At 47.5% G+C, this 13797-nt stretch overlaps 1 non-coding gene across 1 annotated transcript; it reads right to left on the bottom strand.

Moving 5' to 3' along the window:
- Positions 1–7595: 7595 nt before the first annotated feature.
- Positions 7596–7667, bottom strand: Trnam-cau (transfer RNA methionine (anticodon CAU)). The gene has a single exon. It is a non-coding gene; the product is annotated as a tRNA-Met (tRNA).
- Between the last annotated feature and the right edge of the window lie 6130 nt (positions 7668–13797).

The raw sequence follows: 13797 nt of genomic DNA, 5'->3' as shown, positions 1-13797 counted from the left end.
AACGTGGCCCATGGCAGTCGCGACGAATGTGCCCCTTTCCTCGGCAGCGTAGACAAATGGGCGCTCTTCCCGGCACTACAACAAGGGCTTGCTCGCCGCTTACGTTCACTTGATGAGGCAGGTCATCAATTTTAAGGCCCACCTTCAACCTGAGGGTCACCAGACGGGTCGTCGAGCCTTTGTCGGTCACGCCGTGTACCCGCCAACGCTCTCTGCTGATTTCAGTCACTTGCCCGTACGCTGCAAACGCACGTCGCAAATCTTCGTCAAGTACATTGTGAAGCAGCCAATGTACCTTCATCCGCACGTCTTGGTTTGCCGGGTCGATGACGAGGCAGCGGCAGTTTTTGACCTTGATGTCTCCGAGGGCCAGGATCCTTTTCACTGCATCCATATTCTTGAACGTCACCTGCCCACACATGGCTCATACGATACGCCCCCAAGGCAACAACCTCGGGGAGCAGCGTCAGGCGGGCCAGTGTGTCGCGAAAGTCTTCCACTCGATATGGCCGGGAACGGACGTCCGCATGTAAAAAAACAGTATTCAAAACAACTCGTCCTGTCGGCAGGTTTGGCAGTGCAACTTCGTAATCGTTTTCAACGTCAAAAGACCTGTTACCGCGGCCGAAACGTGCCGCTATAGCCACCCCTGAAGGGCCTGCCATCCTGCGTCCGCTCAGCTCGGCTGCCGGAAGCAGACTGCGCCACTCTGCTTACTGTTAATGCGTGTAAATTCGCTCACATTTGTAATAAACGATTTAGCTTCTTAAAGCGCGGAAAGGAGGCGTCTTGCATGAGTGCGATTCACGGCATACAATATTGCACGCGGACATGAAATAACGCGCTGATTAGATATTTCTGTAAAATGTGAGAAAAATAAAAATATATGTAGCAGAGCGTGGTTTCGATCCACGGACCTCTGGGTTATGGGCCCAGCAGGCTTCCACTGCGCCACTCTGCTCTTTTTTTCTTTATTGCCTGCTTGGCACAATACAGGGAAAACAATAATATAACATCATGTTAAAAATGCTAACTTGTATATAGTTAGCATATGTGGGCTAAAAACGCTTTAGGGCCAAGAGTTCGCCCAGAAAAACATACCAATCAGGTTTTTCAGCCTGCTGCTTGTATACATCTCGTAAATACGCAATGCTTTCGTTGAAGTTGTCTCTGGCTGGCCTTGGGTTTACATCCTCATTGCGCACTGACATTCTGGTTTTCCATACACTGTGCATTACTAGAATCATTAACATATCATAGGGCACACTTTCGCTGTCGACCGGGAGAAATCGAATGCCATAAGGTGTGAGCGGCAGTTCCTTTTTTAAAGTTCTTTAGAGAATGTCCCATAGAAAGACAGCATCGCCACAATCGAGAAACATGTGCTCGGTCGTTTCGGGCCTTTTGCATATTATACAATTTACCGACCACGGCAGGAATATGCCTTTTTCTTGCAACCACGGTTTTGTAGAAAGTGTGCCGCTATGTAGCATGAAAAAAAAACTTTTTTGATCGACGACCGGATGGCCATTCTTTTAACCCTTTTTAAGACATTGCTGCCAGGTCCTGGATTGTACAACGTTCGATACAAAGGCACGGGCATCATAACATCGATTAGGTCTTTGTACAGACGTTTTCTTTTAACATCGCTCAGATATTCCATTGAAAATCTGACTTTTAACAATTGGAAGGCGGCAACAATTTCGTGCATGTATCCACGAATGCTGGGTGGCATAATGGCACGTGACGACACAATAACATCTGGCAAAGCGTTTGCTAGTCTTACTTGCAAAACGGTCCTCAAAAATATATTCGTTTGATCACGAAAAAAGGTGAACCTAGAGACAATTTGTCTCACGAACAAATGAATCAAGCCAAGTCCTCCGGACCGCCCTGGAAGAAACAGGTTGGTGCGGCTTACCCTTTCCCATGATGAATTCCACACAAAGACTGCTAACACTCTATGCAGTCGTTGAATACCTAAACGGGACATGTGTAGTGCTTGCAAGACATACCATACCCGAGCAATAATGAAAATGTTGCACACTGTGGCTCGGGAAAAAATCGATAAATCCCGTCCACCCCATTTTTTGTTTTTTCGCGAGCTTTGTCTGTCTCCTCTTTCCAGTATTCTTGTGTGTCCTTGTAATGTTGGAGTGGTACGCCTAGGTATTTGCTTGGAGTAGTTGCCCATTGGATGTTGGCGTACGTGACCGGTGTGCTATCCCAGTCTCCGTGCCAAAACCCCTGACATTTATCCCAGTTTATTCTACTCCAGGTATACTGACAGAAAACCGTGGCATCTCTTATAACTTTTGTTACACTTTCTCTATCAGTGCAGAAGACAGCTATATCATCGGCGTAAGACAATAATTTGACCTCGCATGCCATGAGGCGAAATCCTTTTATGTGCTCATTTTTAATAATCTTTAAACAAAAGGGCTCTAAGTAAATGCAAAAAAATAGTGACGACAAAGGGCACCCTTGTTTCACTGAAGAGACAATCTGAATGCTTTCGCTTACTTGTTTGTTTACTATAACTGAAGCAGTGCATTCGGTGTACGACATTTTAACACCTTCCAGTATTATTTTTCCCACATTAACATATTTCAAAATAGAAAACAATATTTCATGTGTGACAAGGTCAAAAGCCTTTTCCAGATCTATTTGCAGCATGGCAACGTGGTTGGCAAATAAATCACAACACTCTAAAATATTTCTTGCTACATGAATGTTCGTCGTTATGCTTCTACCTTTAATTCCACATGTCTGGTGTGGTCCGACTAATATCTTTAATAAAGCCCTGCATTCTTCTTGCCAATACCTTATAAATACCTTGTAATCTACGTTAGCGAGGCTAATTGGGCGGTAAGAACCAACCAAGAGTTGCTTAAGCCGGTCGTCTGTTTTGGAATCAGAATGATATGTGACTGCCGGAAAGAAAGCGGAAGTTTTCCGACGTCATATGCCTCTCGTATCACTGCATGTAGTACTTCAGCCATGCTACTTTTGAATTTCTTGTAAAAAGCTGAACCCAGTCCATCGGGACCGGGAGATTTTCCTGGGCTTAGATCATCGATTGCCTTTTCGATTTCCTTTATTGTAATTGATGCTTCTAGAAATGATGTTGCGTCCTCATCCAGTTGTGGCATTAGCGGTAGAAAAGCATTTTCAAAACCCTCATTAATTTCTTTCTTTTGGCCAAACAAATTCCGAAAGTGTTCTATAAAAGCATTTTCTATTTCACTTTTCTTATCTGTTACTACGCCTCGGTACTTTATTTCTGTGATTTCGTTTTTTGTCGCGTATCTTTTTTCGTCGCTAAGGGCGCGTTTTGTGGGTGTTTCGCCCATCCACAAACGCTCCGTACGGGCCCGTATTACTGCACCTCTATAATTTTCGATATCGATAAGCTCAAGCTGTCGCTTGGTATCTCGAATTTCTTTGCTGCGCAGGCCGGGGGCAACGCTTTCTTGGCTTATCAAGAAGTCCAATTGGGCTTGCAGTTCTTTTTCTTGTTTTAGTTTGACGTGCTTAAGTTCAGAAGCTCGTTCTAATGCTTTAATCTTTATCTTTTCTTTGAAAAGCTCCCATCTACCAATAATACACTGGTGCTCTTCTTCTAGTAACTCATTCAGGTTTTCCTTCACCTAGTCCACGAAAGGTTTATCATCCAATAGATTGTCATTTAGTTTCCAGAGCTGCCAATTAAATCTACTTTTTCTTTTTCTGCACCAAGCGAGAAAGACACTAAACTGTGGTCACTGAAAGAAACATGATTCACCGTGTAATTGATGCACAAGGGCACAAGAGCAGTCGATATGTAAGCTCTATCGAGTCTCGCGTGGCTATTTCCTTGAAAATGTGTGAACTGTGGAATGTTATTATCCGAAAACAAAGAAGCTACGTCCTCTAATTTGTGTTCTTGTACTATGGCGCTCAAAAATATTGCACTTTTATCTCGGATGGGTTGTTTAATTGCTCTATCTTCTGGTGCGCAAACACAATTGAAATCGCCAAGTAATACCACTAGTTTATCGCAAAGCAGGTACTTTTCCATTTCCTCAAAAAACGATCTCCGGTCACGTTCCCTGTTTGGTGCATACGTGTTAATCACCCTCCAATTTTTTCCGGCAAAGGTAAAATCACAAACAATGTATCGGCCACTTTGACAAACACTTAGTGAATCTTCAACGATCCCGATAGAATTTCGAAGAAAAAGAGCACAACCTGCCGACAAGCCCACTGCATGGCTTATGCATACATTGTATCGATTTCGGAAGGATAACACCATGCGATCGCTCTGTTCTTGCGTTTCTATCTTTGTCTCCTGAACTGCTATGACGTCCAGTTCATTTTCTAACATCAGGCGGCTAAGCTGGTACTGACGTCTCCGAGACGCCAGACCTCTCACATTTATGGTCGCTATGCGTAGTTCTGTTCCTGATTTTAACGCCATATTTAATAAGGTGCAGGTTGATCGCATGGGATTACCCGTTTACAATGTGAAGCAGTAAGCATTGTGGAAGACTTACAGCAGACCTTGCAGTCACTCCTCTTATGTGGTGCAATGTACGCCATGGGCCTCTTCAATCCGCAAGGCTTCACAACACTTGCACTCAGTCCGACCGTAGTCCCCGAAAACTCCCCCGAAGACCACCCACACATTCCCATGCGGAGACTCAGCGTCAATGCGGCGGTTTGTCCGCCGACCGTCGCTCGGCCGAAATATTCGGCCGTGGTTTCATTGAGGTCCGCCTTGTGGTCATTTCCTTGAACGGTGGTTCTGTCCCTTCACCTCTTTTGTCCGCCTTTTCCTCGACGCTTTCCTCTAATGGCCGCTTGATGGGCTGTCCACTGGCGCTTTCGACGACTTCCATAGAAGTCTCTTGGTTTTCCGCCACCTTTGTATCCTCGCTGGTAGGTTGGCAGGTGTCTTTTGACGTGGCAGCTTTTACGACTGCCGGACCTTGGTCTTGAGGCTCGCCCGCAGGTGGTTCACGCCTTTCCTCCAGCTTAGATTTGCTGGCTGGCAATGTTACCATTTTTCCGGTTGCGGCGTCACCTGAAGGCTTGGCAGCTTCCTCGGCGTCGGTTTCGTCCATGAGGAGCTCGGATGGTTCCTCAGCACTCGAAGGCCCTGTGACGCTGGCGTATGTCTTAGGGCATTGTCCTTCTTCATGTCCGAATCTTCGGCATGCGCTGCATTTTGGAACTCTGCAGTCGCGGCGGATGTGCCCCGTCGTATGACAGCGAAGGCACATTGGTGCACGACCCGATACGACAACCAAAGCTTGTTCGCCTGCGACGTTCACCTGGTGTGGTAGGTCTTCAAGCTTGACGCCGGCTTTGAGTCGCAGGGACACCAACCGGGTGGTGGACCCCTTGTCAGCAATTCCGTGAACACGCCACCGTTCTCTGCTGATTTTCCGTCACTCTTCCATAAGGCAGGAAAGCCACGCGCACGTCGTCGTCTGGAATGTTGTGTAGTAGCCAGTGAACTTTCATTCTTACATCTTGATTTCCAGGATCAATGACGACGCAGCGTTGGCCTTTGACCTTCAGTTCACTTGCAGCGAGTATCTTCTTGACGGCTTCTGCACTCTTGAAAGTTACGGCCCACACATGGCTCATTCGATACGCCCCTAAGGCGATAACCTCAGGAAGCAGTGTCAACCCAGCCAGCACGTCGCGAAAGTCCTCTCCTCGGTAAGGTCGCGCTTGAACGTCCCCGTGAAGAAAAACTGTATTAATAACAAAACGACCTGTTGGCAAATTCGGCAAAATCATCTCGTAGTCTCCTTCCTGTGAAAAATTCCTGTTTCCGCGGCTGGAAGTAGCCGCTGTAGCCGCTCCTGCGGAGCCCGTCATCGCACGTCCGTTCGCTTCGACGGCCGGAAGTGGAATCCCTCGCCACTCTGCTTTACTGTTACGACTGCACATAAATTTGCTTACATTTGTAATAAACGATTTAAGCTTCTTAAAGCACGTAAAGGAGCCGTCGTGCATGTGTGCGATTAACGGCATACAATATTGCACGCGGACATGAAATAACGCGCTGATTAGAAATTTCTGTAAAATGTGAGAAAAATAAAAATATATGTAGCAGAGCGTGGTTTCGATCCACGGACCTCTAGGTAATGGGCCCAGCACGCTTCCACTGCGCCACTCTGCTTTACTGTTAATGCGTGTAAATTTGCTCACATTTGTAATAAACGATTTAAGCTTCTTACAGCGCGGAAAAGAGGCGTCGTGCATGAGTCCGATTCACGGCATACAATATTGCACGCGGACATGAAATACCGCGCTGATTAGAAATTTGTCTAAAATGTGAGAAAAATAAAAAATATATGTAGGAGAGCGTGGTTTCGATCCACGGACCTCTTCGTTATGGGCGCAGCACGCTTTCATTGCGCCACTCTGCTTTACCGTTAATGCGTGTAAATTTGCTCACATTTTAATAAACGATTTAAGCTTCTTACAGCGCGGAAAGGAGGCGTCGTGCATGTGTGCGATTAACGGCATACAATATTGCACGCGGACATGAAATAACGCGCTGATTAGAAATTTCTGTAAAATGTGAGAAAAATAAAAATATATGTAGCATAGCGTGGTTTCGATCCACGGACCTCTAGGTTATGGCCCAGCACGCTTCCACTGCGCCACTCTGCTTTACTGTTTATGCGTGTAAATTTGCTCACATTTGTAATAAACGATTTAAGCTTCTTACAGCGCGGAAAAGAGGCGTCGTGCATGAGTCCGATTCACGGCATACAATATTGCACGCGGACATGAAATACCGCGCTGATTAGAAATTTGTCTAAATGTGAGAAAAATAAAAAATATATATAGGAGAGCGTGGTTTCGATCCACGGACGTCTTCGTTATGGGCGCAGCACGCTTTCATTGCGCCACTCTGCTTTACCGTTAATGCGTGTAAATTTGCTCACATTTGTAATAAACGATTTAAGCTTCTTACAGCGCGGAAAGGAGGCGTCGGGCATGAGAGCCATTCACGGCATACAACATTGCACGCGGACATGAGATAACGCGCTGATTAGAAATTTCTGTAGAATGTGAGAAAAATAAAAACATATGTAGCAGAGCGTGGTTTCGATCCACGGACCTCTCGGTTATGGGCCCAGCACGCTTCCACTGCGCCACTTTGCTTTACTGTTAATGCGTGTAAATTCGCTCACATTTGTAATAAACGATTTAAGCTTCTTAAAGCACGTAAAGGAGCCGTCGTGCATGTGTGCGATTAACGGCATACAATATTGCACGCGGACATGAAATAACGCGCTGATTAGAAATTTCTGTAAAATGTGAGAAAAATAAAAATATATGTAGCAGAGCGTGGTTTCGATCCACGGACCTCTATGTTATGGGCCCAGCACGCTTCCACTGCGCCACTCTGCTTTACTGTTAATGCGTGTAAATTCGCTCACATTTGTAATAAACGATTCAAGCTTCTTAAAGCGCGGAAAGGAGGCGTCGTGCATGTGTGCGATTAACGGCATACAATATTGCACGCGGACATGAAATAACGCGCTGATTAGAAATTTCTGTAAAATGTGAGAAAAATAAAATATATGTAGCAGAGCGTGGTTTCGATCCACGGACCTCTGGGTTATGGGCCCAGCACGCTTCCACTGCGCCACTCTGCTTTTTTTTTCTTTTTCTTTATTGCCGTCGTCGACGTACAAAATCAAATGTTACAAATGATAAAACGTGCCAGCCACACTTTGGCCAACACAGCACTAAAATCTTTTCAGTGACACCAGTTCATCGAGTACATACATCCATTGTGGTGGATCAGGCAGTGATTTGTAAGCGTCTCTCACGTAAACAACACTCTCAATGAAGTGTTCTCGCACCGGTATTACAACCAAGTCTGCATGTTCAAATTGCATGCGAGTTTTCCACATAGCGTGGAGGCCCAGGACCATAATGAGGTCGTACGGTACTTGCTCTGAGGTATCTATTGGCAAAAAGCGTATCCCATACGGGTCCAGGGGTAACTGCTTCTTCAGCGTTCTCTGCAGAACGTCCCAGTGAAAGATAGGGTCCCAGCAATCTAGGAAAACATGTTCTATTGTTTCTGGTTTTTTACATAGAAAGCAGTCGGTGTTCCAGGGGATGAAAATACCCTTGCTATGAAGCCAGGTCTTAACGGGAAGTGTGTTTGTATGTAATTTGAAAAAGAAAGACTTAGTTGATGGCCGTACTGGCATTTTCTTGACTCTTTTTAGAACGTCCTGTCCGGGGCCTCCACGGTGTGGCGAACGGTACAAAGGTACGGGGAGCATCGTGTCCACAAGATCTCTGTACAATTTTTTCTTTGTAACGGTGGACAGATACTGCTGTGAGAAACGCACATTTAACATCCTATATGACATCCCACTTCACGCAGGTATCCTTTCACAGTTCCCGGCATGTTCTGAGCCGACGAAACAACGAATCCCGGAAGAAGTCTGCCCAGCCGTACTTGTACTATTGTTCGAAGAAAGAGATCATTTTGATCCCGCAGAAACACAAAGCGTGACACAATTTGTCGCAAAAACAAGTGAACCAGACCAAGCCCACCTTTCTTGACCGGGAGAAACAAGTTTGTTCGACTCGTCCTCTCCCAGGTAGAGGCCCAAATGAAAGTAGCGAAAATGCGGTGAATTTTTTGTACGCTTACCCGCGCAGCACACAACACATTCATAACATACCATATCTTAGAAACTAAAAAGAGGTTGCAAACAGTGGCTCTAGAAAACATTGACAATTGCTTTCCTCTCCAACCGTCAGCCTTTTCCTTTGCTCTCGAAGCTTGGTCGAGCCAGTACGGTTCGGCCTCACGGTAACTTCCGAGAGGCACCCCCAGGTACTGTGTAGGCAACTTGACCAATTCAATCGAGAAAAGGTCTCCGGCGTGTCTTCCAACTCCCATGCCAGAAGCCATAACTTTTATCCCAATTTATCTGGGCTCCAGCTGAAACGCAAAATTTTTCGACTACAGTAGTTGCCTCTTTAATGCTGGCTTTATTTGTACAGAGAATCGCGATGTCGTCTGCATACGCCAATATTTTAACGTGTGCTGCCTGTAGTCGATAGCCTGCTATGCGGTCGTTGTTTTTAATGGCCAAACAGAGTGGCTCGAGATAAGCAGCAAACAGAAGGGGCGAAAGCGGGCATCCTTGACGCACCGACGAGAGCACACGAAAGCTATCGGTGAGCTCCCCATTAACAATGATTCGCGTTGAGCAGTCTTTGTACGCCATCGTTACGCCTTCCGTTATGACACTGCCAACGTTCGTATGTTCGAGTATGCATAGTAGAGCCTTGTGCGAGACGAGGTCGAAGGCTTTCGCCAAATCTATCTGCATCATCGCGACGTAATCGCCAATCGCGTCGCAACACTCTAGCACACTTCGAACCACGTGTACATTTGTTGTAATACTGCGGCCTTTAATGCCACAAGTCTGGTGAGGCCCTACCAATGTTTTGATGACACTTTGCAGTCGTTTCGCTAAAACTTTCGTGAATATTTGTAGTCAACGTTGGCTAGAGTTATCGGGCGATATGAGCCTGGCAACAAACGTTTCTTTTCGTCATCACTCTTCGGGATTAGCACGATATGCGAGGTTGTGAAAGACAAGGGCAATCTTTTTCGGTCATACGCTTCGCTGATAACTAGATGGAGGACATGAGCCAGCGCTGACTTAAACGTTTTATAGAAAGTAGCCCCTAAGCCATCAGGCCCAGGTGCTTTACCGGGCGCCAACTCGTCTATTGCGCACTCTATCTCACTCAGGGTAATGGGATGTTCTAGCCGTGCCTTAACTTCTTCATCGAGCTTTGGCATCAATGAAGGAATTCCGTCTGGTAGCCATCTTTAGGTTCGCGTGGTTGACCTAAGAAGGCTTTGAAGTGATCGACGATCCCTTGTTTGATGTCGTTTTTGTCGGACGTGATGTCATTGCCTTTAGCTAGCTGGCGGATTTCCTTCCGACATGCGTACCTTTTCTCGTCTGAGAGAGCTCGTTTTGTTGGCGCTTCTCCCGCCCACAGCTTCTCAGACCTTGATCGCACAACGGCGGCTTTGTATTTCTCAGAGTCTATCCTTTCGAGTTCGGCTTTCACTTCCTTTATTTCGTTAACATACACACCAGGCTGGACACTTTCCATGCTGATGAAAAATTGCAGTTGCTGGCGAAGGTTCGTTTCTGCCTGTTTCAGGTTATGCCGAAGGACACTGCTTCTTTCAATAGCCATTGTTTTTACTTTCTGTTTAAATTCTTCCCATTTAATGGCGAAGCTTGCTAATTCGACTGAAATCAGGCTTTCTAGTTCCTTCGCAACAGCATCAACGAAAGCATCGTCATCCAGCAACTGCGCGTTCAATTTCCAGAGGTCCCAGTTAAAGGTGTGTTTGATCTGTCTTTTCCCAAAGGTGGCAGTTACCAAGCAGTGATCGCTATATGCAATGGGTTGCACATCATATTCACTACACAAGGGCACCAATTCGGCTGACACATATAATCTATCTAGCCGAGCGTGGCTATCACGCTGGAAGTGCGTAAACTGCGGGTGAGTACCGCTGGCGAAGACACTACCGATATCTTCCAAGTCGTAATCGTGCACCACTGCATTTAGCAATTCAGCACTCCTTATCGCGAACGTGTGAACATTTTGCGCGATCGTCAGCAGTGCATACACAGTTAAAATCGCCCAGCAGTATTACCACCTTGTCACAGTTTACGTACTCTTCAAGACGCTCAAAGAAGGATCGCCGGTCTGTTTGAATATTCGGTGCGTAGACACAAATGACACGGAAATCCTTATCGCAAAAACAAAAATCAGCCACTAAAAGGCGCCCACTTTCACACGAAAACACTGACTGCACACAAATGCCAAAGTTTCTTCGAATGAATATAGCGCAACCACCTGATCCACCAACAGCGTGAGAAACACACACGTCGAAGTGCGCACGAAAATTGGACACCATTCTGTCGGTTAGCTCTTGGCTCTCTATTTTGGTTTCTTGGATTCCCACAAGATGCAAGTCATTATCTAAGAGTAGGCGACTTAGCTGACATTGCCGCCTTCTTGCACCGAGCCCTCGTACATTTAACGTGGCTACACGTAGCGCTCCTTCGATATTAGCTGCCATGACTACACGGTAGAATGGTGCCCATCACAGTTACGCAGGGACGAGTGTTGATAATGACGCGCCGATAACCGCGTCGAATGCCACAAAAGGGAACACCAACCCGACCTCTCGAAAACAACACTCACATGCAACTCGGGCCCTCGTTCCTGACACATATCCAAGAGAATAGCGCTCAGGGTGACGGCCATTGCACTCACGAACCCCCCAACCCGCCTCAAGCAAAACACAGTACAGAACTACGGAGGCGGTTTACCCGCCTGCCGTGGATCGGCCGTAATGTTCGGCCGCAGCTTCAAGGTTGGTCTCCTCATACCTGGCGCTTTGGGCGGTGGCTCGTCTCCGCCGCTGCTGTCCTGCGTCGTAGCCAGGCTATTGGTCTGGTCGCGCGGACGTTTCCCCGCCTGCAAGTTGGCAAGCCCGGTATGGGTGTCCATGTCTTCATGTTCAGGGGGGGTGGAGGCCGCTCCCGGGTCAGGTGGGCTCTCTTCCTCACGGTTCGGCATGGCTACAGTGCCCTCCACTTGCTCTTGCTGTTCAGTGGCGACGGCTTCATCGACATGTTGCCCCTGTTTCTGAGGTCGTGCCTCCGACTCTGCCACCTCGCCAGCTGCTTCCTTAGCCGTGGTCGATGTGTCTTCCATATCCGCCTCGTCCATGAGTAGGGCGGAGTTGTCGTCGTTGCTCACGGGTCCGGTCACGCTTGCGTACGTCCGCTCGCACTGACTCTCTTCGTGACCGAAGCGTCGGCACGCACCACACCGCGGTATGCGGCAGTCGCGACGAATATGGCCCGTTCCGCGGCAGCGTAGGCAGAGAGGGGCCCTGCCCGGCACAACCACGAGAGCCAGCTCACCGGCGACGCTCACCTGGTGTGGGAGGTCGTCCAGCATTACGCCCGGCTTCAACTTGAGCGTAACCAGTCTTGTAGTAGAGTTCTTATCAGCCACGCCATGCACCCGCCACCGGTCGCGGGCGACGTCCGTGACCTTTCCAAACGGCGCGAAGGCAAGACGCACGTCCTCGTCAGGAACGGTGTGCAGCAGCCAATGCACTTTAAGCGTACATCCTGGTTGGCGGGGTCAATGACGAGGCATCGGCCCTTCTTGACCTGTAGCTCACCAACACTGACGATCTTCTTCACCGCTTCGTTGTTATTGAAGGTCACGGCCCAAACATGGCTCATACGGTAGGCCCCGAGAGCCACCACTTCCGGCAGGAGCGATAACGGGGCGAGCGCATCGCGGAAATCTTCCACCCGGTATGGGCGGGCCCTGATATCACAATGTAAAAAAACTGTGTTCACAACAAAACGCCCTGTTGGCAAACTCGGCAAAACAACTTGGTACTCGTTGTCCGCAACGACACTCCTGTTACCGCGGCCGCTCTGGGCCGCTGAAGCCGCTCCTACGGAGCCCGTCATCGTACGTCCGTCACGCTCGGTGGCCGGAAGCAGAATACCCCTCTGAGCTATGCCCCCGACGTCCGAGAAGTAGAGAAGGCACGTTCCGGAGCTTCAGACACGAAAATATTGCAAATAAAAACGATTTAAGCTTCTTAAAGGGGGCACCCGTTTGAGGACCGGGACCTCTCGATCTGCAGTCGAATGCGATCTACCACTGAGCTATTGCCCCCGACGTCCGGAGATGGAGAGAAGGCACGTTCCTATGAGCTTCAGAACATTTCTGTAAAATGTGAGAATTGCAAATACAAAAAACTGACAAAGGGGGCACCCGGGTTTCGATCCACCGGGGACCTCTCGTTATGGGCCTGCAGTCGAATGCTCTACCACTGAGCCTACTCTGCCCATTTTTTATTTATTGCCGGTCTTTGACAATGTACAGAACGGTATAGAAAAAATCTCAAAAAGAACACAACTACAAAACATATGGAAAAACATGAAAAGCCACATGTCCTACATGGACTGGCGTTGTCTAATCTAAAATTCTTTTAAGCTGTCAGAGGTTCTATCCTCGACAGCCAATCGGGTACACAATCTTGTGTTTTCTTTATTGCAATAACGCGAGACATACTCTCTCGAAAATAAATAGCGAGCCGGCCTAGCGTCTGGGTCGCAATGGTACCCAGCCATCCTCGCCCGCCATAAACAGTGGAGGCCATGGAGCATTATTAAATCGTATGGTACTCCGTCCTCATTCGTTATCGCTAGGTACCTGATCCCATGCGGACTCAACGGAAACTCCTTCTTGATTGTCCGTTTTAGGACGTCCCAGAAGTAGACCCCTTCCCAGCAATGCAAGAACACATGATCTACTGTTTCAGGTTGCTTGCAGATCAAGCAAGTGATGAGCCCCATGGTACAAGGAAGCCACGTTCTTCCATGAATGTCTTCACTGACAGTGTTCCTGATGGTAGCCTAAAAAGAATGTTTTTACCCCAGTAGGCACCTCCATTCTTTTCACCCGTTTAAGGACATCCTGTCCTGGTCCTCCACTGTATACCGCTCTGTACAATGGCACTGGGAATACAATATCGCATACATCTCTATATAACGTCTTTCTTTTCACGCTCAGATAAATAATCGAAAGAAAAACGCACAGAAAGAAAGCGCACACTATCAACAACTTCTTTAGATAGCCGCGAATCGTTCCTGGCATACTGTTGGTACTAACAATGAG

The sequence above is a fragment of the Dermacentor silvarum genome, chromosome 3 (genome assembly GCF_013339745.2).
Source record: "Dermacentor silvarum isolate Dsil-2018 chromosome 3, BIME_Dsil_1.4, whole genome shotgun sequence".
Lineage (NCBI taxonomy): Eukaryota > Metazoa > Arthropoda > Arachnida > Ixodida > Ixodidae > Dermacentor > Dermacentor silvarum.
The sequence above is the reverse complement of the archived record's forward strand: the minus strand, read 5'-3'. Positions and strand labels throughout refer to the sequence as shown.